Raw genomic sequence first — 25,702 nt, 5'->3', positions numbered from 1 at the left:
ACAGGGAATTCCATTAAATGTTATGTAACAACCTAAAATGGAAAAAAATTGCAAAGAATTGATACATATATATGTATAACTGACATAGGTATATACATCTGTATGAACGTATGTATACGTATCACTTTGCTGTACACCTGAAACTAACACAACATCACTAATCAACTATACTCCAGAATAAAATAAAAAGTTTAAAAAAATTAGCCTGAGAGGGGAAAAGAGGCTAATATTGAATTTACTGTGCTACATATTGATCAAAATGTCATGTAACTGATTTATTAGTTATGCAGAATCATCTGAAGGATATTCAGTCTATCCATTCTGTCTGTCCATTATGTTAAAAATCTAAAACCTTCTCCCACATTAAGCCAGACTATCAGAGAGCTCTGGGCCTACTTGCATCCCAGTGGCCCTGCCCAGGTATACATGCTTCCTGAACTACATTTTGGTACAGCCCCAGCGGCTCACATCAGGAAACACTGACAGCCCAGAGAATCTCATGGCAACTTTTCTTTAAGGATGCTATTGAGGATTCTGCTCAATACTTTGCAAAGTGTCCTCTTTAAGGGGACCCAGAGGAGAAATCTTTCTTAATGGCAGGAAATGCTTTGCTTTTTCTGAGCAATTGGGTTTTTTTTTTTCCCATTTTAGGTTGTTACTTTGGTTTTGGCTTCCCTTGTGGCTGAGCTAGTAAAGAATCCACCTGCAATTCAGGAGACCTGGATTTGATCCCTGGGTTAGGAAGATCCCCTGGAGAAGGGAAAGGCTACCCACTCCAGTATTCTAGCCTGGAGAATTCCACGGACGAGTCCATGGGGTCACAAAGAGTCGGACACAACTGAGTGACTTTCACTTTCACTTTGGTTTTACTTTTACGGATATTGTGAGACCCAGAGCCAATCAACTTTTGTCTTTAGTGGTAGCTACTGGAAAGCTTGAGATGGCTGGATGGCATCACTGACTCGATGGACATGAGTTTGAGTGAATTCCGGGAGCTGGTGATACACAGAGAGGCCTGGCGTGCTGTGATTCATGGGGTTGCAAAGAGTCGGACACGACTGAGCGACTGAACTGACTGACTGGAAAGCTTAGAGTGAATGTGTGTTCCATTTCTCATACATGAGCTACAGCTCAATATTCATTACCCTTGTTCTCATTACTTCATTAAATCTTTCCTATTTTAACTGTATTATATCATATTTTTAAGTGTCCTTAAAATTTTTTTTTAAGTAAGATGAAGATAAATGACTGGATATATAAAATGCATGTAGTTACCTAAAATAGTGCTTGCTTCTATTCATATTCCCTCATCCCCTTCTGAATTTGGAAGAACTGCACCCAGCTCAATGGCAGGCAGGAATCACTGACAGCTGCCAATTTTGACATCACTGCCTTTTCAGCACTGCAGCTTCATGGAGTAAGAAATCTCAGAGGCCCTTGATTACTTTCAGGTCACTTCGAGTATACATATATGGGTAAAATCAAGGACAAATTCCAGAGCCCCAAGAGCTCCCAATGACAATTACTGTGTGTTCTGATGACTAAATTTATATAGCTACCATATTACCCTGCAATTGGCATATATTCAGAGAAACCATAATTCAAAAAGATAGACACAACCCAATGTTCACAGCAGCACTATTTACTATAGCCAAGATATGGAAGCAACCTAAATGTCCATTGACAGAAGAATGGATAAAGATGGGTGTCTGTGTCTCTATTGTGTGTATGTAGTTTATACACACACACACAACACTACATTACTCAGCCATAAAAAAAAATAAATAAATGAATGAAATAATGCGATTAGCAGCAACTTGGATGGACCTAGAGATTACTGACCATCACCAGATCATCAATAATGAAATCACATTGATTATATTCTTTGCAGCTGAAGATGGAGAAGCTCTATACAGTCAGCAAAAACAAGACCTGGAGCTGACTGTGGCTCTGCTCTACACCTCATTGCAAAATTTACACTTAAATTGAAGAAAGTTAGGGAAAACCACTAGGCTATCCAACCAGTCCATTCTAAAGGAGATCAATCCTAGGTGTTCATTGGAAGGTCTGATGCTGAAGCTGAAACTCCAATACTTTGGCCACCTCATGCGAAGAGCTGACTCACTGGAAAAGACTCTGATGCTGGGAAGGATTGGGGGCGGGAGGAGAAGGGGACGACAGAGAATGAGATGGCTGGATGGCATCACCGACTCGATGGACATGAGTTTGAGTGAACTCTGGGAGTTGGTGATGGACAGGGAGGCCTGGCGTGCTGTGATTCATGGGGTCGCAAAGAGTCGGACACGACTGAGCGACTGAACTGAACTGAACTGACTCAAGTATGACCTAAATAAAATCCCTTATGACTACACAGTGAAAGTGACAAATAGATTCAAGGGATTAGATCTGGTAGACAGAGTGCCTGAAGAACTATGAATGGAGGTTTGTAACACTGTACAGGATGGGGTAACTAAAACAATACCCAAGAAAAAGAAATGCAAGAATGTAAAATGATTGTCTGAGGAGGCCTTACAAATAGCTGAGAAAAAAAGGCAAAAGGCAAAGGGGAAAAGGAAAGATATATCCACCTGAATGCAAAGATCCAAAGAATAGTAAGGAGAGATAAGAAAGATTTCTTAAGTGAACAATGCAAAGAAATAGAGGAAAACAATTGAATGGGAAAGACTAGAGATCTCTCTGAGAAAATTAGGGACACCAAGGGAACATTTCATGCAAAATGGGCACAATAAAGGAAAGAAATGACAAAGAACTAATAGAAGCAAGAGATTAAGAAGAGGTGGCAAGAATACACAGAAGAACCATACAAAAAAGGTCTTGTGACCCAGATAACCAGGATGGTGTGATCACTCATCTAGAGCCAGACATCCAGGAGTGCAAAGTCAAGTGGGCCTTAGGAAGCATCACTATGAACAAAGCTAGTGGAGGTGATGGAATTCCAGCTGAGATATTTCAAATCCTAAAAGATGATGCTGTTAAAGTATTGCACTCAATATGCCAGCAAACATGGAAAATTCAGCAGTGAGCCCAGGACTGGAAAAGGTCAGTTTCCATTCCAATCCCAAAGGGCAATGCCAAAGAATGTTTAAACTACCATGTAATTGTGCTCATTTCACATGCTAGCAAAGTAATCTCAAAATCTTCAAGCTAGTGCTTCAACAGTATGTAAACCAAGAACTTCCAGATGTACAAGCTGGATTTAGAAAAGGCAAAGGAACCAGAGATCAAATTACCAACATCTGTTGGATCATAGAAAAAGCAAGAGAATTCCAGAAAAACATTTGCTTCTGCTTTATTGACTACTTTTTTACTTCTGCTTTCCTTCTTTTTCTTTTCACTTTCTTTCTTTACTTCTGCTTTATTGACTACACTAAAGCCTTTGACTGTGAATCACAACAAACGGTAGAAAATTCTTAAAGAAATGGAAGTACCAGAGTACCTTACCTGCCTCCTGAGAAAACTGCATGAGGGTCAAGAAGCAACAGTCAGAACCAGATATGGAACAATGGACTGGCTCCAAATTGAGAAAGAAGTACGTCAAGGCTGTATATTGTCACCCTACTAATTTAACTTATATGCAGATTACCTCAAATGAAATGCTGGGCTGGATGACTCACAAGCTGGAATCAAGACTTCCAGGAGAAATACTCAGATATGCTGATACTAGCCTAGTGGCAGAAAGTGAAGAGGAACTAAATAGCTTCTTGTTGAAAGGAAAAGAGGAGAGTGAAAAAGCTGGCTTAAAACTCAATATCCAAAAAACAAACATGGCATTCTGGTCCCATCACTTCATGGCAAATAGGTGGATAAAAAAATGTAAACAGTGTCATATTTCATTTTCTTGGTCTCCAAAATCACTGCTGACAGTGACTGCAGCCCTCAAATTAAAAGATGTTTACTCCTTGGAAAGAAAGCTATGACAAACCTAGACAGCAATATTAAAAAGCAGAGACATCACTTTGCCAACAAAGGTCCAAGTTAAAGCTATGCTTTTCCCAGTAGTCATGTATGGATGTTAGAGGTGGAACATAAACAAGGCTGAGCACTGAAGAACTGATGCTTTTGAACTGTGATGCTGGAGAAGACTCTTGAGAGTCCCATGGACAGCAAGGAGATCAAACCAGTCAACCCTAAAGGAAATCAACCCTGAATATTCATTGAAAGGATGGATGCTGAAGCTGAAACTCCAATATTTTGGCCACCTGATACAAAGAGATAACTCACTAGAAAAGATCCTGATGCTGGGAAAGATTGAGGGCAGGAGGAGAAGAGGATGACAGAAGATAAGATGGTTGGATGGCATCATCAAGTCAATGGATATGAACTTGAACAAACTCTTGAAGATAGTGAAGGACAGGGAAGCCTGTCATGCTGTAATCAATGGGGTCACAAAGAGTCTAACACAATTGAATGACTGAAAAACAAGATACAATCATACTAAAATGAAGTCAAAGACAAATATGTTATTACTTATATGTGGAATCTAAGAAAATTATACAAATGAACATATATCAATACAAAACGTAGAAAACATGGATCTACAGACATAGAAAACAAACCTATGGTTATCAAATTGGAAAGGGATGGGGAGAGATAAATTAGAGTTTGGGATTAACATATACACATTACTATATAAAATCAGTTCAGTTCAGTTCAGTCACTCAGTCGTGTCCGACTCTCCGTGACCCCATGAATCACAGCACGCCAGGCCTCCCTGTCCATCACCAATTCCCGGAGTTCACTCAAACTCATGTCCACAGAGTCGGTGATGCCATCCAGCCATCTCATTCTCTGTCGTCCCCTTCTCCTCCCGCCCCCAACCTTTCCCAGCATCAGAGCCTTTTCCAGTGAGTCATTTCGTCGCATGAGGTGGCCAAAGTATTGCAGTTTCAGCTTTAGCATCAGTCCTTCCAATGAACACCCAGGACTGATCTCCTTTAGAATGGACTGGTTGGATCTCCTTGCAGTCCAAGGGACTCTCAGAGTCTTCTCCAGCACCACAGTTCAAAAGCATCAATTCTTCGGTGTTCAGCTTTCTTCACAGTCCAACTGATAACCAAAAATTACCTACTGCATAGCACAGGAAACTATCCTTAACATTTTATAATAACCAAAAATGGATAAGAATCTGGATAAAAGAGATACATATGTATGTATAACAGGAAAAAAAAATCAGCCAGTAAGCAAATAAATAATTTTAACATTCCCTTTGAAATTACTTTATTCATTTAACTTATATTTTTAGGTTAGTTATACTTTGAAAGGAAAAGTTCTAAAGATTATAAATGGAGATTCAACTAATTATTTAAAACAGCAAATTATACCAGATAACTTCTTAATGCTATCAAATTATTTGGAATCCATAAATTATTTGGCATCCATAAATAAACTAGCCAGCTTTTTTTCTTCTTCCAAAATATGACACCCACTTCACAAGCCACCAGTCAGCTAGATGCTGCCATACGACATACCATAGGCCAACTGTCTCCTGCAAGTGTCAATCTAGATACATATATTTTCAACAACTGACTTCACTTCTTATACATATAGGATAATATTTTCTTCTTTATATCAAACACATGATTTCTCACTATGTGAAAATAACAGAATTAATCTGGGTCCTACAAACTCACTCTAAGAAAGTTAAACACCTCTTTTATTGTCCATGTGAGTCTTCCATTTACAAGTAGCAATGATGTTTTGTTTTTTTTCAACATTTAAACAGCATTATCAATAGCATGGTTAACAACTGTGTTCAGAATCACAGACCTCATATTTGGATTTGAGGTTCTGGCAAAATGTGATCAGAATCAAATTACAATTTATCAAACTCATATGGGGGTTTTAGGGCTTTGAGTTTCTTTAAATACTTCTGATATTCAGAAATAATCCCCTGAGAGACTGGTAGAAGGCTAACTACCAACCACAGACTTTCTGGTATGCAGTGAAGTTCAGGAAGGGTCATACCATTGTTTTTTCCCCAACCTTCTCACCCCTGGATAAACAATCTGGCAGTTCTGAGGCAACAATATGCCCAGGGCACTGAGTTCATGACAGGGTGATTTTGGAGTTTTGAGGACATACTCTGGGCAGAAATGCCTGCTCTGACTCAGAATCAAATACTGGACCACAGTAGTCTAATGAGACAGGCCTCCTTCAGTCACTCCAGAATAAGGTCATAACCAGCCTCCCTGTCAACAAAGCAGGTTGACAGATGTGTAAGAGCTCAGTTTAAAACACAATTTGATATGTGAATTTCTGACCTCTATTTCCAAAGAGTCTATACCCAGCGGTGTGTCAGTAAATAGTTAACAGCTGGTTCTCTGGAAGATTTTTAAGTGAACTCTGGTATACATCATTTGCCTATTTCTGTGGTATAAATTGGAGAAGAAAATGGCAAGCCACTCCAGTACTCTTGACTGGAGAATTCCATGGATGGAGGAGTCTGGTAGGCTACAGTCCATGGGATCACAAAGAGTCGGACACTAAGCAACTTCACTGGTTCACTGATAGTATAAATACTTTCATCATGATTTATTTCAAGCTACCTATTGATCTCATGAATGAGGAGTTGGGAAGAGAAGGCACAATCAGCCCTCACCAGCCAATTCTAGCTCCACCCACCACTGCTGGTTAAACGTGGCAGAGCAGAGAACTTGTGTTCACTTGTTTTGCTTAACAGAGCATTTCTTTTTAGCTTTCCTTGTATCCAGACTAGAAGCTGTCTGCCTCCACCTGCTTCTTCCGGCCTCAGGTAATCAAATGTTTGTCTTCTACAAGGGTACGTCTGCTGGTCCACAATGAACTCTGAGGTCTTTTCCTTGTTGTCAACACTCTCCCTTACTTTGGGAATATAGTTAGGTAGCTCTTTGTCCTAGGCACGATTCCTGGACCCTGATGCCGGTGGAGGAAGGATGTAGGAGGAGGACATTCCTATCATGCAGAGTGATGGATAGAGGCACATCACCCTCAGGAGAAGCTGGAAAGCCAAGGAGCCCCATTCTTCAGGTGTTGTCAATCCTTATCTCTCATTCATCATCCACCCTGTTCCCCACTGTAATGCACAGGAGTTCAGGGAAAGGCAATGACCACGTCTTTCCTGAGCAACCACCATATTTTTTCTTACTCTTCAAGTTTCTCAATTTAGTTCTGTTTCTTGACCTCAATCAATAATAAATTCTAATATCTTGTTCCCCTAATAGCCGCTCAGTGCTGTCTTGTTGGATGTGGCATTTATTAATACAGGTAAAGATATTTCAGAAGTTATTTTATCAGACAATTTTAAGAGGACATTCCATCAATGTATGCATGAATGTGTTTCTTTCTGTATTACATATTGTATTCATATATGTTATATATATTTGTAATTAGTATTGTACTGTTGTTGCTCAGTTTCTTAGTCGTGTCCAACTCTTTGTGACCCCATAAACTGCAGTATGCCAGGCTTCCCTGTCCTTCACTATCTCCCAGAGTTTGCGCAAACTCATGTCCATTGAGTCAGTGATGCCATCCAAACATCTCATCCTCTGTCATCCCCTTCTCCTCCTGCTTTCAATTTTTCCCAGCATCAAGGTCTTTTCCAATGAGCTGGTTCTTCCCATCAGGGGGCTAAAGTATTGGAGCTTCAGCATCAACCCTTCCAACGAATATTCAGAGTTCATTTGCTTTATGATTGAGTGGTTTGATCTCCTTGCTGTCCAAGGGACTCTCAAGAGTCTTCTCCAAGACCACAGTTCAAAAAGCATCAATTCTTCGGCTCTCAGCCTTCTTTATGGTCCAACTCTCATATCCATGCATGACTACTGGAAAAACCATAGCTTTAACTATATGGATCTTTGTTGGCAAAGTGATGTCTCTGCTTTTTAATATGCTCTCTAGGTTGCTCATACCTTTTCTTCCAAGGAGCAAGCATCTTTTAATTTCAGGGCTGCAGTCACTATCTGCAGTGATTTTGGAGACCAAGAAAATGAAATCTGCCACTGTTCCCACTTTTTCCCCATATATTTGCCATGAAGTGACAGGACCAGATGCCATGATTGTTTCTTGACTGTTGAGTTTTAAGCCAGCTTTTTCACCCTCCTCCTTCACCTTCATCAGGAAGCTTTTCAGTTCCTCTTCGCTTTCTGCTATTAAAGTGGTGTTACCTGCATATATGAGGTTGTTGATATTTCCCCCTGCAATCTTGATTCCAGCTTCTGCTTCATCCAGCCCAGCGTTCCTCATGATGTACTCTGCATATAAGTTAAATAAGCAGGGTGACAATATACAACCTTGACGTACTCCCTTACCAATTTTGAACCAGTCCATTGTTTCATGTCCAGTTATAACTGTTCCTTCTTGTCCTGAATACAGATTTCTCAAGAGACAGGTAATGGGGTCAGGTATTCCCATCTCTTTAAGACTATTCCATAGTTTGTTGTGCCTAGGATAAAGTACTGTATTGGATCGGTCAAAAAGTCTGTTTTCCCATAGCATCCTATGGAAAAACAAACTTTTGGCCAACCCAATTAGTATATGCATTTGCTTATCCTTATATTCTATGTATACCATATGTATACTCTGTATATATGTATATAATGTATGTGCATACAATATACATACTCCTAAAATCACACCAGAACTAAAAACTCAAGTTTGAAAATGGGGTATTATAGTCCCATGTTAAATATGACTTAATGATCAAAGGCTACAGATTTCTTTCTCTCATATTCCTGAAGTCCTCATGGCTTCTCAGCTGATATTTGTGTGTATACTTTGAGGACCTTGCCAGAGGCCACAAAAGTCTGTAGAGATCCATTAACCAGTTGGTGCAGTAGCATCAGCGATTCTTGCTCATTGTCCCTTTCCTTTAATTTCTCATCAATTTCTTATCTTGAAGACTAGCTTCCTTCCAGGGGCTCTTTCTGGCTGCCCTCCCTCAGATTCAGCTCTAATATGTTGAATTCTCATAATTAGAAACATCCCCATTCTGCATGCATCCCTAATTGATCCTATTATACATCATGTCTTCTTCTTTCCCTGGCACTTGCATCTCTATAACACCCTGAAATAACTCTGAGGTTTCATACCCAGAAGTTTAAAGACAACCTAGTCCCAACACTTCTGGGAAGTTACCAACAAAAGAACCTGATGTGAGAAGGAAAATGGTTTGGATCCTCCCTACAAATCCTCCACATGAAGTCTCCATCTCCAGAAGCTATCCAGGTATCCAATGTCTCTTGGATTATAGGCAAGTAACAAAATAGTGCTGCTGCTGCTAAGACACTTCAGTCGTGTCCGACTCTGTGTGACCCCATAGACGGAAGCCCATCACCCTCAAATTGGGACACTTTTTAAAATGAAATAAGACACTGAAAATAAATACATGACTTATAACTGGTATAAACTGAGACCATCCTCGGAGACATATGGTCTCCCTAATTACAATTTTCTTGCCATAGGCTACCTTCACTTGAGATCTTGTGCAGAAAATTCCTGCTGGAATCACCTTAATGGATTCACACAGTAGAGCAGAATCCTGGCTTTCTGATGGAAACTTTTATTTCTGAACTTTATGTTCCCTCAGGGACTCTAATACCAAAATCCTTCTGTCTCTATACAATTCCTCTTCTGCTGACTGTTCATGACTGGGTAGAATAGCCTTGGAGTCCAGGCACGCCATCTGCCTCTGCCTTCTGTATGTCCCTGACCTCCCCCAGAGTGCCAATTATATCCTGGAAACATGCTGCAAAATCACAGCAGCATCACTAACTCTAGTCTGGGTTCCACTGCCAAAGAGCCTGGAACTGTAGTCCTTTCTAGAAGAGGCAGTGAAAGAAGAGAGCTTATGATTACTGAGATGAGTAGACCATAGGAGCATTTTGTTAACAAAGATCTGGAGTTTAGGAAATGTTAGAGGGTGACTGACAGAGAAGGGTAAGTCTAAGCTGGAGATGTTAAGTTTGGAGGTTGCCAATATATAGATTTTTAGTCATAAAAATACAGGAAAATATGCAAGGCTTATTCAACATTAAAAAAATCAATTAATGTAATTAATCACAACAGACTAAAAAATAATATAATCATGTAAATCAGATCAGATCAGATCAGATCAGTCACTCAGTCGTGTCCGACTCTCTACGACCCCATGAATCACAGCACGCCAGGCCTCCCTGTCCATCACCAACTCCCGGAGTTCACTCAGACTCAAGTCCACAGAGTCGGTGATGCCATCCAGCCATCTCATTCTCCGTCGTCCCCTTCTCCTCCCGCCCCCAACCTTTCCCAGCATCAGAGTCTTTTCCAGTGAGTCAACTCGTCGCATGAGGTGGCCAAAGTATTGCAGCTTCAGCTTTAGCATCAGTCCCTCCAATGAACATCCAGGATTGATCTCCTCTAGAATGGACTGGTTGGATCTCCTTGCAGTATAAGGGACTCTCAAGAGTCTTCTCCAACACCACAGTTCAAAAGCATCGATTCTTCGGCGATTAGCCTTCTTCACAGTCCAACTCTCACATCCATACATGACCACGGGAAAAACCATTGCCTTGACTAGACGGACCTTGGTTGGCAAAGTAATGTCTCTGCTTTTTAATATACTATCAAGGTTGGTCATAACTTTCCTTCCAAGGAGCAAGCGTCTTTTAATTTCATGGCTGCAATCAGCATCTGCAGTGATTTTAATCATGTAAATAGATGCAGAAAAAAACATCTGACAAAAATCCAACACTTATGATACAAACTTAGTAAACAAAGAATAGAGAGGAAATTCCTCAACTTGATAAAGAGTATCTACCAACAAATGTCTACAGCTAGCATCATACCTAATGGTGACAAACTGTATATTTTTCCCTTAAGTTTGGGAACAAAACGAAGATGCCCCTTCTCCCCATTACTATTTACTGTACTGAAATGCATAGCTAATGCAATAAAATGAGAAAAAGAAATAAAATCATAGATTGTGAAGAAAGAAATAAAACTGTCTTTATTCAGCAATGACACTCACTTCAGTTCCTCAGTGGTGTTTGACTCTTTGTGACCCTGTGGATTGCAGCACACCAGGCTTTCCTGTCCTTCACCATTCCCAGAGCTGGCTCAAACTCATGTCCATTGAGTCGGTGATACCATCCAATCATTTAATTCTCTGTTGTCCCCTTCTCCTCCTGCCCTCAATCTTTCCCAGCATCAGGGTCTTTTCAAATGAGTCAGTTCTTTGCATCAGGTGACCAAAGTACTGGAGTTTCAGCTTCGGCATCCATTTTTCCACAGAAGATTCAGGATTGATTTCCTTTAGGATTGAATGATTTGCTCTCCATGCTGTCCAAGGGAATCTCAAGAATCTTCTCCAGCACCACAATTCAGAAACATCAATTCTTTGGCACTCAGCTTTCTTTATGGTCCAACTCTTACATCCATACATGACTACTGAAAAAAATCATAGCTTTGACTAGATGGACCTTTGTCGGCAAAGTAATGTCTCTGCTTTTTAATATGCTATCTAGGTTGGTCACAGTTTTCCTTCCAAGGAGCAAGCGTCTTTTACTTTTATGGCTATAGTCACCATCTGCTAAAGCTGAAACTCCAATACTTTGGCCACCTCATGTGACGAGTTGACTCACTGGAAAAGACTCTGATGCTGGGAAAGGTTGGGGGCGGGAGGAGAAGGGGACGACGGAGAATGAGATGGCTGGATGGCATCACCGACTCTGTGGACATGAGTTTGAGTGTACTCCGGGAGTTGGTGATGGACAGGGAGGCCTGGCGTGCTGTGATTCATGGGGTCGCGGAGAGTCGGACACGACTGAGCGACTGAACTGAACTGAACTGAACTGCAGTGATTTTGCAGCCCAAGAAAATAAAGTCTCTCACTGTTTCCATTGTTTCCCCATCTGTCTGACATGAAGTGATGGGACCAGATGCCATGATCTTCTTTTTTTGAATGTTGAATTTTAAGCCAGCCTTTTCTTTCTTTCACTTTCATCAAGAGAGCCTTCAGTTCCTCTTCATTCTCTGCCACTAAGGGTGGTGTCATCTGAGTATCTGAGGTTACTGATATTTCTCCCAACAACCTTGATACCAGCTTGTGCTTCATCCAGTCCAGCATTTTGCATGATGTAGTCTGCATATAAGTTAAATAAGCAGAGTGACAATATACAGCCTTGATGTACTCCTTTCCCAATTTGGAACCAGTCTGTTGTTCCATGTGCTGTTCTAACTGGTGCTTCTTGACCTGCATACAGATTTCTCAGGAGGCAGATAAGGTGGCTGGTATTTACATCTCTTTAAGAGTTTTCCACAGTTTGTTGTGATCCAAACAGTCATAGGCTTTGGCATAGTCAATAAAGCAGAAGAAAGAAAGTGAGAAGAAAAAGAAAGAAAGCCGAAGTAAAAAAGTAGTCAATAAAGCAGAAGATGTTTTTCTGGAACTCTCTTGCTTTTTCGATGAGCCAGTGGATGTTGGCATTTTGATCTCTGGTTCATTTGCCTTTTCTAAATCCAACTTGAACATCTGCAAGTTCTTGGTTCACATACTGTTAAAGCCTAGCTTGGAGAATTTTGAGCATTACTTTGCTAGGGTGTGAGATGAGTGCAACTGCATGGTAGTTTGAACATTCTTTGGCACTGGAATGAAAACTGACCTTTTCCAGTCCTATAGCCACTGCTGGGTTTTCCAAATTTGCTGGCATAATGAGTGCAACACTTTCACAGCATCATCCTATAGGATTTGAAATAGCTCAACTGGAATTCCATCACCTCCACTAGTTTTGTTCAATAGTGATGCTTCCTAAGGCGCACTTGACTTCACACTCTAGGATGTCTGGCTCTAGGTGAGTGATCACACCATCATGGCTATCTGGGTCATAAAGATCTTTTTTGTATAGTTCTTCTGTATATTCTTGCCAACTCTTCTTAGTATCTCTGCATCTGTTAGGTCCATTCTATTTCTGTCCTTTATTATGCCTATCTTTGCATGAAATGTTCTCTTGGTATCTAATTTTCTGGAAGATATCTCTAGTCTTTCCCATTCTATTGTTTTCCTCTATTTCTTTGCATTGATCACCTAGGAAGGCTTTCTTGTCTCTCCTTGCTATTCTCTGGAACTCTGTATTCAGATGAGTATATCTTTCCTTTTCTACTTTGCCTTTTGTTTCTCTTCTATTATCAGCTATTTGTAAGGCCTCCTCAATCAACCTTTTTGCCTTTTTGCATTTCTTTTTCTTAGGGATGATCTTGATCACTGCCTCCTGTACAATGTCACTAACCTCCATCCATAGTTCTTCAGGCATTCTGCCTATCAGATCTAATCCCTTGCATCTATTTGTCACATCAGAGAACAACTAATAAATGAAAAGATATTCCATGTTCACATATAGAAGGGCTCAATATTGTTTAAGATCTCAATCCTCTCCAAATTAATCTATATATACACAGTAATCTTAACCAAAAATCCCAGCAAGTTATTTTGTAGATATCAAAAAACTTATTTTAAATTTGATATGGAAATCAAAAACGATCCAGTAAAGCCAACATAGTATTAAATTAAAAGAACAAAATTCAGTGGACTGATGCCTCCCCATTCAAGACTTATATAAAGTTGAGGATCAAATCAAGATGGAGGGGGAGTAGGACATGGAGCTCACCTTCTCCCATAAATACATCAAAAGTACATGTATATGTAGAATGATTCTCAGTGAACATCTACTAAATGCTAGGAGATGATTTCAGACTTCCAAGAGAGGAAAAAAAATCTCCACATAGATCGGTAACACAAAAGGAAGAGAGAGAAAAGAACTGAGATGGGACCTGTGCTCCTGGGAGGAAGCCATGAAAGAAGAGTGGTTTCTGTACTCAGAGAAGTTCCCTTGCTGGCAGGAAGATCAACTGGGACAGAGGGGGAGTTTCAGAGCCTCAGAGGAGAGCACAGGAACCCGTTATGGAGGGCACCGTGGAGCGAGACCTGCATAGGAGGCCAAAGCCACTGCCTGGAACCACCAGCCTGAGATACGCCTCCTCTGGGGAGGGTGAGGTCTGGGTGCTGAGGCTTAGGCTTCAGAGGTCAGAACCAGGGAGAAGACTGGAATTGGCTGTGTGGAGACAGCCTGAGGGGGTGCTATGGTGTGCCTGGCCACAACCCTGGGAGTACAGGAGGAGGCCTGGGCCCACCAGAGAGGTAGCGCACCATAGCTGGAAGGTGTGCAAGGAGAGGGGCAGGCCCACCACAGGAGCTTTTCTCCATGTGTGCACTCTCAGGTGGCAGGGCATCACCTACAGGAGCTCCGAGAGCAGGCTCGATCCACTGCTGCCATCTCAGACTCCAGAGGAGGGCACAGACCCCTGATACCATCAGACACCACTACTGGGCTCCAGTTGCTGCCCCCACCTTCCTGAGAGTGTGCACAGGCCATGTACCTGCACACCCTCTATCAAGGGGGAAACAGCTGGCAAACACTTAACAGAGAGATGGCAAGCTACCAAACCAAAACTGCTCTCACACCAAAAACGTATTAAACCAACATAAGCTATACGGGAACATTCCTCAAGACTATAGTAGGTTAGTGTTTCTCACAGAGCAAGAGAAATACAAGCAAAATGAAGAAACACAGGAACCACTCCCAGTTAAAAGACCCTAAAAAAGAAAGCTACCCTAAAGGAACAAACAATGAAACAGACCTCTTCAGTCTAATAGACAACAAGTTCAAAACACAAGTAACAAACACTGAAAGAATTAAGAAACGCTATTGACAGAAATTCAGGGTACTGTAAAAAGGAACTAGAAACTATAACGTGCCAAGAAAAATTAGAGAAAACGTTTGCTGAGACAAAAGCTGAGCAAAAGAAAATGAATAGCAGAATGAATGATGCAGAAAAAAAAGTAGCAAGAAGATGTAAGGAGAATCACAATTGGAAATTAAATCAGTTAACTAGTAAACAGATAAAAAAGAAAGAAAATCTATTTGTGAAAGTGATGATAAAAACAGAACACCAAAAAGAAACATGAAGATGTAAAGAAGGATATCAAAATCATAAATTGTGGGGAAAGAGAGTAAGAAAATTATAGACTTATTTTTAAGACTGTGTCTCAGCTGATAGTCATGTATGGATGTGAGAGTTGGACTATAAAGAAAGCTGAGCACTGAAGAATTGATGCTTTTGAACTGTGGTGCTGGAGAAGACTCTTGAGAGTCCCTTGGACTGCAAGGAGATCCAACCAGTCCATCCTAAAGAAGATCAGACCTGGGTGTTCATTGGAAGGACTGATGTTGAAGCTGAAACTCCAATACTTTGGCTACCTGATGTGAAGACTCAACTCACTGGAAAAGACAGTGATGCTAAGAAAGACTGAAGGCAGGGGGAGAAGGGGACGACAGAGGATGAGATGGTTGGATGGCATCATTGACTCAATGGATATGAGTTTGAGTAGGCTCCAGGAGTTGGTGATGAAGGGAAGCCTGGCATGCTGCAATCCATGGGTCGCAGAGTCAGACACGACTGAGTGACTGAACTGACTTTAGCCTATATGACTACTGGTGTAAAGCAAGCAGATATAGGAAGGAGTTAACATACCTGAAAGACAGGGCAACCACAAATCGAAAACATACAACAGAATCACAAAAAAAGAGAAGAGAACACAAGCATAAAATATATGGAAATCATCAAACCACCAAAAGAAAAAGAGAAAAAGAAAAGAATAAAGAAACTTAGAATCAACCAGAAAACAAGGTTAAAAATGGCAATAAATATGTATGTATCAATAATTACCTTAAATGTCAATGGATTGAGCACACCAATCAAAAGACATAGAGTGGCAGACTGGACTAAAAACAAGAGGCTACAAAATGCTGTCTACGAGAGATCCACCTTGGGGTAAAGGACACATATAAGACTGAAAATGAAAGATTGGAAAAATATACTCATGCAAACAAATGACAAGAAAGGAGGAGTTGTGACACTCATCAGAGAAATAGACTTTACAACAAAGGCAACAGAGAAACACAAAGAAGGATACTATATAATAGTGAAAGGATTACTGCAAGAGCATTTTACACTCATCGACACATGTACCTAATATATGAGCGCCCAAACACCTAAATGCTAACAGACATAAAGGTAGAAACTGATGGAACACAATACAGTAGGAGACTTTAACACCCCATTCACATCGAAAGACTGATCTTCTAGAGAGAAAATCAATAAAGCAACAGAGATCCTAAATGGTACAATAGAACAGTTAGACTTGATTTATATTTTCAGAACATTACATCTGAAAACACCAGGATACATATTCTTTTCAAGTGCACATGGAACAATCCTTAGGACTGAGCACATTTATGGCACAAAACTAACAAATTTAAAAGTACAGAAATTATTTCAAGCCTAATCTCTGACCACAACAGCATGAAACAAGAAATCAACCACAGGAAAAGAAATGAATAAAAAAATAATTACAAGGAGAATAAACAATATGCTACTCAAAAATCAATGGGTTAATGTGGAAATCAAAAAGAACATTTTAAAATACCTTGAGACAAATGACAATGAAAATACAACCATACAAAATCCATGGAACGCAGCAAGAGCAGTTCTTAGAGGAAAGTTCATAGCAATACAGACTTTCCTCAAAAAAAAAAAGGTAAAATCTCAAATAAACCACCTAACATACCACCTAAAATAATTACACAACAAAACATAAAGTCAAGAGTTTTTTGAAAGGATAAACAAAATTGACAAATCTCTGACCAGGCTCATCAAGATGAAAGGAAAAGAGAACCCAAATAGACAAAATAAGAAATGAAAAAGGAGAAATCTCAACTGATACCACAGAAATACCAAAAAAAAAGAGAAAATACTATGAATGATTGTATGCCAATAAATTTGACAGCCTAGAAGAAATGGACAGCTTTCTAGAAACACACAACCCACCCAAACTGAATCAAGAAGAAACAAATACTTTGAACAAACCAATGCCTAGAAGTGAAATATTTAGAATCAGTAATTTAAAAAAAAATTCCCTACAAACAAAAGTCACAGGCAAATTCTACCAAAGATACAAAGAACTTATACCAATCTTTATCAGACTCTTCCAAAAGACTGAAGAGGAGGGAACACTTCCAAACACATTCTCTGAAGCCACCATCACCTGATATCAAAACCAAGCAAAACACCACCAAAAAATAAAACTACAGGCCAGTATCTCTGATGAATTTAGATGCAAAAATTCTCAACAAAATATTAGCAAACTGAATCTAATAGCACCTAAAAAAGATCATACACAACAAACAAACAAATGTGATTCACCCTAAGTACACCAGGATGGTTCAACATACGCAAATCAATCAATGTAATATATCACATAAACAAAAGAAAAGAAAAAAAATCTCAATAGTTGCAGAAAAAAGTATTTGATGAAATTCAACATGCTCTCATGATAAAAACTCTTACCAAAGTGGGTATACAGGACACATATCTTAACATAATAAAAGTTATTTATGACAAGTCACAGTCAATGTAATATTCAATGGTGAAAATCTGAAAACCTTCCTGTTAAAATCTGAAACAAGGAAACAATGCCCACTCTCACTGATTCCATTTGACATAGTATTAGAAGTCCTAGCCACAGCAATTAGACAAGAAATAAAATGTATCCAAACTGTTAAGAGGTAAAATTCTCACTTTATGCAGATGACGTGATATTATATACAGAAAACCCTAAGATCTCCACACAGAAACTACTAGATCTAATAAATGAATTCATCAAAGTAGCAGGATACAAGATTAACATTCAAAATCAGTTGCATTTTTCTGCACTAATGAAATTTCAGAAAGGAAATTAAAAATTAAACCTTTATAAAATATCTAGGAATAAACCTGACCAAGGAGGTGAAAGACTTAATACTGAAAACTATAAAACAGTAACAAAGGAAATTAAAGAGGATTCAAAAAAATGGAAAGATATACCATGCTCTTGGATTGGAAGAATTAATATTGTTAAAATGGCAATACTACCCAAAGCATCTACAGATTTAATGCAAACTCTATTGAATTACCCATATTTTTCACAGAACTGCAAAAAATAATCCAAAACTTTATATAGAACTATGCAAGATGCAGAACTACCAACAAAATACTGGGGAGGGGGAGTAAGAGGCATAATTCTCCCAAACTTGAGACAGCACTATAAAGCCACAGTAATCAAATAGTATAGTATTTGTACAAAAAAAAAAAAAAAAGACATACTGATCAGTGAAACAGAATAGAGAGCCCAGAAATAAACCAACACACCTATGGTCACTTAATCTTTGACAAAGCAAGGTTATACAATAATAATACAAGGATACAATATTGTATATACAAGGATATACAATAGAGAAAAGACAGTCTCTTCAGCAAGTGGTTTTGGAAAGCATAAATACTACATGTAAATCAATAAAGCTGAAACATTCGCTCACACCATATACAAAAGAAATGAATCTAGAAAGAGTCCTGACACCTTTCACATTCTTTTACTCAAAATAATTTATAGACATAAATATAAAACTCCAAAAGTTCTATAGAATAACACAGAAGAAAATCTAGGGGAGCTTGGGCTGGATGGGCTTCATTAAATTTAAAACTTCTGTGAAAAACATTTTTAAAGAGAACCAAGAGACAAGACACAGACCAAGGGAAAATATCTGTGAACCACATTTCTGATAAGGACTGGTTCAGTTCAGTTCAGTTCAGTCACTCAGTCGTATCCGACTCTTTGCGACCCCATGAATCACAGCACGCCAGGCCTCCCTGTCCATCACCAACTCCCGGAGTTCACTCAAAGTCATGTCCATAGTCAGTGATGCCATCCAGCCATCTCATTCTCTGTTGTCCCCTTCTCCTCCCGCCCCCAATCCTTCCCAGCATCAGAGTCTTTTCCAGTGAGTCAACTCGTCGCATGAGGTGGCCAAAGTATTGGAGTTTGTAGAGAAATGCCAAATGACTTCAGTATTTTTGCCTTGGAGAATTCCATGGACAGAGGAGCCTAGCATGGTCACATGACCACGGGCTCGCAAAGGCTCCGGCACGACTGAGCGATGAACACTTTCACTTTCATACAAAATATATGAAGAGTTCTTAACACTCAGAAAAGGGAAACCAAACAAACCCAATTACTGTTGTTGTTCAGCTGCTAAGACATGTCTGACTCTTTGCAACACCATGGACTATAGCATACCAAGCTCCTCAGGCCTTCACTATCTCCTGGAATTTGCTCAAACTCATGTTCATAGAGTTGCTGATGCTATCTCATCCCCTGTGACCCCCTTCTCCTTTTGCCTTCATTCTTTTCCAGCATCAGGGTCTTTTCCAATGAGTCAGCTCTTCGCATCAGGGGGCCAAAGTACTGGAGCTTCAGCTTTAGCAACAGTCATTCCAATGTATATTCAGGGATTGATTTTCTTTAGAATTGACTAGTTCGGTCTCCTCTCTCTCCAAGGGACTCTCAAGAGTCTTCTCCAACACCACAGTTCAAAAGCATCAATTCTTTAGCACTCAGCTTTCTTTGTGGTCAAACTCTCATATCTGTACATGACTACTGGAAAAATAATATCTTTGACTATACAGATCTTTGTCAGCAAAATGATACCTCTGCTTTTTAATAAGCTGTCTAGGTTTGTCTTGGCTTTCCTTCCAAGGAGCAAGTGTATTTTAATATCATGGCTGCAGTCATCATCCACAGGGATTTTGGAGACCAAGAAAATAAAATCTATCACTTCTTCCATTTTTTCAACCCTTCTATTTGCCATGAAGTGATGGGACCACATGCCAAGTTCTTAGTCTTTTTTCATGTTGAGTTTAAAGTCAGCTTTTCACTCTCATCAAGAGCCTCTTAAGGTCCTCTTCACTTTCTTCCATTTGAGTGGTATCATTCTATATATCTAAGGTTGTTAATATTTCTCCCAGCATTCTTGATTCCAGCTTGTGATTCATCCAGCCCAACATTTCACATGATGTACTCTGTGTATAAGTTAAATAAGCAGCGTGACAAAATACAGTGTTGTCATACTCTTTTCCCAATTATAAACCAGTCAGTTGTTCCATGTCTGGTTCTAACTACTTCCTCTTGATCTGCATACATGTTTCTCAAAAGACAGGTAAGGTGGTCTGGTATTCCCATCACTTTCACAATTTTTCACAAGTTTGTTGTGGTCCACATACTCAAAAGCTTTAGTGTAGTCAATGAAGCAGAAGTAGAGGCCTTTTTTGGAATCCCCTTGCTTTCTCCATGATCCAATAAATGTTGGTAATTTACTCACCTCTTCAAAAGCCAACTTGTACACCTGAAAGCTCTCAGTTTCCATACTGCTGAAGGCTAGCCTGAAGGATCCTGAGCATTACCTTGCAAGCATGTGAAATGAGTGTAATTGTGAGGTAGTTTGAACATTCCTTGGCATTGCTCTTTGAGTTGGAAGGAAAACTGACCTTTTCTAGTCCTGTAGCCACTGCTGAGTTTTCCAAACTTGCTGGCATTTTGAGTGCAGCACTTTAACAGCATCATCTTTTAGGATTTGAAATAGCTCAAACAGAATTCCATCATCTCCACTAGTTCTGTTCATAGCAATGCTTCCATAAGGCCCACTGGATGTCACACTCCAGGATGTCTGGCTCTAGGTTAGTGACCATCGTAGTTATCCAAGACCTTAAGACTTTTCCTGTATCATTCTTCTGTGTATTCTTGCCACTTCTTCTGTTTCTGTTGGGTCCTTACTGCTTCTGTCCTTTATTATGCCCATCCCTGCATGAAATGTTCCCTTGGGTATCTCCAATGTTTTTGAAGAGATCTCTAGTTCTATTGTTTTCCTCTACTTCTTTGCACTGTTCACTTAAGAAGGCCTTCTTATCTATCTTTGCTATTTTCTGGGACTCTGCATTCAGGTGGGTATATCCTTTCCTTTTTCCCTTGCCTTTCTGCTTCTTTTCTTTCTTATCTGTAAAGCCTCCTCAGACAACCACTTTGTCTTCTCACATTTCTTTTTCTTTGGGATGGTTTTGGTCACTACCTCCTGTAGAAAGTTATAAACATCTTTCCACAGTTCTTCGGACATGCTGTCTACAAGATCCAATGCCTTGAATCTATTCATCACCTCCACCATATAATCATAAAGGATTTGATTTAGGTCATATCTGAATGGCCTATCGCCTAATGGTTTTCCCTACTTTCTTCAATTTCAGCCTGAATTTTGCAATAAGCAGCTCATGATCTGAGCCACAGTCAGCTCCAGGTCTTGTTTTTACAGACTGGATAGAGTTTCTCCCTCTTGGCTGCAATATAATCAATCTCATTTCAATATTGACCATCTGGAGATGGCCACCAGTACAGTCATCTCTTGGGTTGCTATTTCCTATGACCAGTGTGTTCTCTTGACAAAACTCTGTAGCCTTTGCCCTGTTTCATTTCATACTCCAAGGCCAAACTTGCCTGTTATTCCAGGTATCTCTTGACTTACTACTTTTGCATTCCAATCCACTATGATTAAAGGACATCTTTTTTTGGTGTTAGTTCTAGAAAGTCTTGCACGTCTTCATAGAATTGGTCAATTTCAGCTTCTGCAGCATCAGTGGTTGGTGCAGATACTTGGATTCCTTTGATGTTGAATAGTCTGCCTTGAAAAGGAACTGAAACCATTCTATCATTTTTGAGATTGTACCCAAGTACTGCATTTCAGAATCTTTTGTTGATTATGAGGGATACTCCATTTCTTCTAAGGGATTACTGCCCACAGTAGTAGATATAATGGTCATCTGAATTAAATTTGCCCACTCATGTCCATTTTAGTTCACTGATTCCTAAGATGTTGATGTTCAATCTTGCCATCTCATGCCTGACCATGTCCAATTAACTTTGATTCACAGACCTAATAATCCAGGTTTCTATGCAATACTGTTCTTTATAGCATTGGACTTTACTTTCCACACCAGACACATCCACAGCTGAGGACTGTTTCTGCTTTAGCCCAGCTGCTTCATTCTTACTGGAGCTATTAGTAATTGCCCTCCTCTCTTCCCCAGTAGTACATTGGACGCTTTCCAACCTCGGGAACTTGCCTTTCAGCATCATATCTTTTGCCTTTTCATAATTTCCATGTGGTTCTCTAGACAAGGATACTGGAGTGGGTTGCCATTTCGTTCTTCAGTGGAACATGTTTTGTCAGAGCTTTTCACTATGATCAGTCCATTCTAGTTGGCCCTTCAGAGCATGGTTCAAGCTTCATCGAGTTACACAAGTCCCCTTGCTGTGACAAGACTGTGATCCATGAAGGGGGATCCAATTATAAAATTAGTAAAATATCTGAACAGATATCTCACCAGAAGAGAAACACAGATGGCAAATAATTATTAAAAAATATGTTCAACATCTTACATCATTAGATAATTGCAAATTAAAACAACACAGTGATATCATTACATACATATTAGAATGGCTAAAATCTATTAAACTAATAATACAAAATGCTGCCAGGATTACAGAGCAATAAAAACACTCATTTATTGCTGGTGAGCATGCAAAATGGTACACCATGGAATACAGTTCAGCAGTTTATGACATAGCTAAACATTGTCATTCATGTGATCCAGAAGTCAAGTTTCTAGGAATTTTCCCCAACTGAGTTGAAAACTAACCTCCACACAAAAGCCTGGACATAAATCTTTTTCAGCAGCTTTACTCACAGTCACCAAAAACAAGAAGCAATCCAGATGTCCTTCAATAGATAAAAGGATAAACTGTGATGTAGCTACAGAAAGCAATGTTATTCCCTACTTAAAAAAAAAAAAAAGAGCTATCAAGCTGTGAAAAGACATGACTTATACACATATTACTAAGAGAAAAAGGTCAATCTGAATCGACCATATAACTAATTATATGACATTCTGGAAAAAGAAAAACTGTGAAGGAGATAAAAATACCAGTTGTTTTCAGGAGGGATGACTAGGTGGAGCACAGGGAATTTTCAAGACAGTGAAACTGTTGCATACAGACTGTAATTGTGAATCCATGTTGTTATACATTTGTCAAAATTCATAGAACTATACAAAAGAAAAAAGTGAATCTTAATGTAACCCACGGATTATAATAATAATTTATCAGTTCATTAACTATAACAAATATATCCCACTAATGTAAGATAGTAATAATGAAGGAAACTGTACCCAAGGAGGTTGGGGTTGGGTGTATTGAATTTTAAACAATAAAATTCAATTTTATTTATACAATTTACAAAACTCAGATGTATGCTATCTACATGAGATCCACTTCAGATCTAGGTACACATACAGACTGAAATTGAGGGATGGGAAAAGGTGTTCCATCCAAATGGAAATGAAAAAAAAAAAGCTGAAGTAGCAATATCCATATCAGAAAAATGGACTTTAAAATAAAGACTGTTACAAGAGACAAAGAAGGACACTAACAGTGATCAAAAGATCAATCCAGGAAGAAAATGTAACAACTGTAAATACATATGCATCCAACATAAGAGCACCTCAATATATGAAGCTGATGTTAACAGTCATAAAAGGAGAAATCAACTATATAACAATAATACTGGAGAACTTTAATACACCCACTTACATCAATGGACGGATCATCTAGATCGAAAAATCAATAAAGAAATACAGGCCTTAAATGATACATTAGATGAGAAAGACTTAATTCATATTTATAAAACATTTCATCTGAAAGCAAACTACACATTCTTCTCAAGGACACATGGAACATTCTCCAGGATAGATCACATGCAAACTCTGGTAAATTTAATGAAATTGATATCATATGAAGCATCTTCTCCAACCACAATGCTATGAGATCAGCCATCAACTATAAGAAAATAAAGCTGTAAAACACATAATAACACATGTGCAAAATATATGTTACTGAACAACCAATAGATTACTGAAGAAATCAAAGAGGATATAAACAATTACCTAGAGACAATTGACAACAAAAACACAATGATCCAAAACTTATGAAATGCAGCAAAAGCAGTTTAAGAAGGAAGTTCATAGCATCACAATCTTAAGAAATACGAAAAATCTCAAACAACCTAACCCTACACCAAAAACAACTAAAGAAAGAAGAGGACTTCCCTAGTGGCCCAAAAACAACTAAAGAAAGAAGAGGACTTCCCTAGTGGCCCAGTGGGCAAGACTTCATGCTTCCAGTGCAGGGAACATGGGTTCAATCTCTGGTCAAAGAACTAAGATCTCACATGCATGTGGCATGGTTTCCCCACACAAAAAAAGTCCCAATCTTAAACATTAAATAACAAACAAAGTTAATAGAAGAAATAATAAATATCAGAGCAAAAATTAATAAAATGAGACTATCCGTTCCGTTCCGTCACTCAGTCGTGTCCGACTCTTTGCGACCCCGTGGACTGTAGCCTACCAGGCTTCTCCGTCCATGGGATTCTCCAGGCAAGAATACTGGAGTGGGTTACCGTTTCCTTCTCCAGGGGACCTTCCCGACCCAGGGATCGAACCCAGGTCTCCCGCATTGGAGGCAGACGCTTTAACCTCTGAGCCACCAGGGAAGCCCCAAAGGCAAATGAGACTATAGAAAATATCAATTTCTCTACATATACTGACTGCATGAAAAGATAAAATTTATAAACTTTTAGTCAGACTCATCAAGGATAAAGGGAGAGGGCTCAAATCAATAAAATCAGAAATGAAAAAGAAGTTACAATGGACATCACAGAAATACAAAGGATCATAACTACAAGCAACTACATGCCAAGAAAATGGGTAACCTAGAAAAAAACACAAATCCTTACAAAAGTACAACTTTCCAAGACTGAACCAAGAAGAAATTTTATATATATATATATATATATATATATATACCAATCACAAGTACTAAAGCTGCAAGTGTGATTAAAAGTCTTCCAACAATCCAAAGTTCAGGACCAGATGGCCTCACAGGCAAATTCTATCAAACATCTAGAGAGGTGTTAACATACCTATCCCCTTCATGGATCACTTTATTAAGTGAAGGGGCTTGGATAACTCAAGGAAGCTATGAGCCATGCTGAGCAGGGCCACCAAAGATGGACAGGTCATAGTGGAAGACTTCTGACAAAATATGATCCACTGGAGGAGGGAATGGCAAACCACTCCAGTATACTTGCTGTGAGAACCCCAGGAGCTGCATAAAAAGCAAAAAGATATGACACCAAAAGATGATCCCCCCAGCTCAGACGGTGTCCAATATGTGACTGGGGAAGAGTGGAGGACAACTACTAACAGCTCCAGAAAGAAAGAAGTGGCTTTCTGAAAGAAAGCAGAAACAACACTCAGTTGTGGACGTGTCTGGTGATGAAAGTAAAATCCAATGCTATAAAGAACAGTATTGCCTAGGAAGCTGGAATGTTAGGTCCATGAATTAAGGTAAACCGGACATGGTCAGGCAGGAAATGACAAGAGTAAACATCCACATCTTAGGAAGTAGTGAACTAAAATGGACAGGAATGGCTGAATTTAATTCAGATGACCACTGTATCTTCTATGGTGGGCAAGAATCCCATAGAAGAAATGGAGTAGCTCTCATAATCAACAAAATCTCTGAAATGCAGTACTTGGGTGCAACCTCAAAAATGACAGAATGATCTCAGTTCATTCCCAAGGCAAACCATTCAGCATCATAGTAATCCACATCTATGCCCCAACCACCAATGCC

Source organism: Moschus berezovskii, chromosome 8 (genome assembly GCF_049115385.1).
Source record: "Moschus berezovskii isolate FMDL1 chromosome 8, NW_MosBer_1.0, whole genome shotgun sequence".
Classification (NCBI taxonomy): domain Eukaryota; kingdom Metazoa; phylum Chordata; class Mammalia; order Artiodactyla; family Moschidae; genus Moschus; species Moschus berezovskii.
This window is presented reverse-complemented; position numbering follows the sequence as displayed.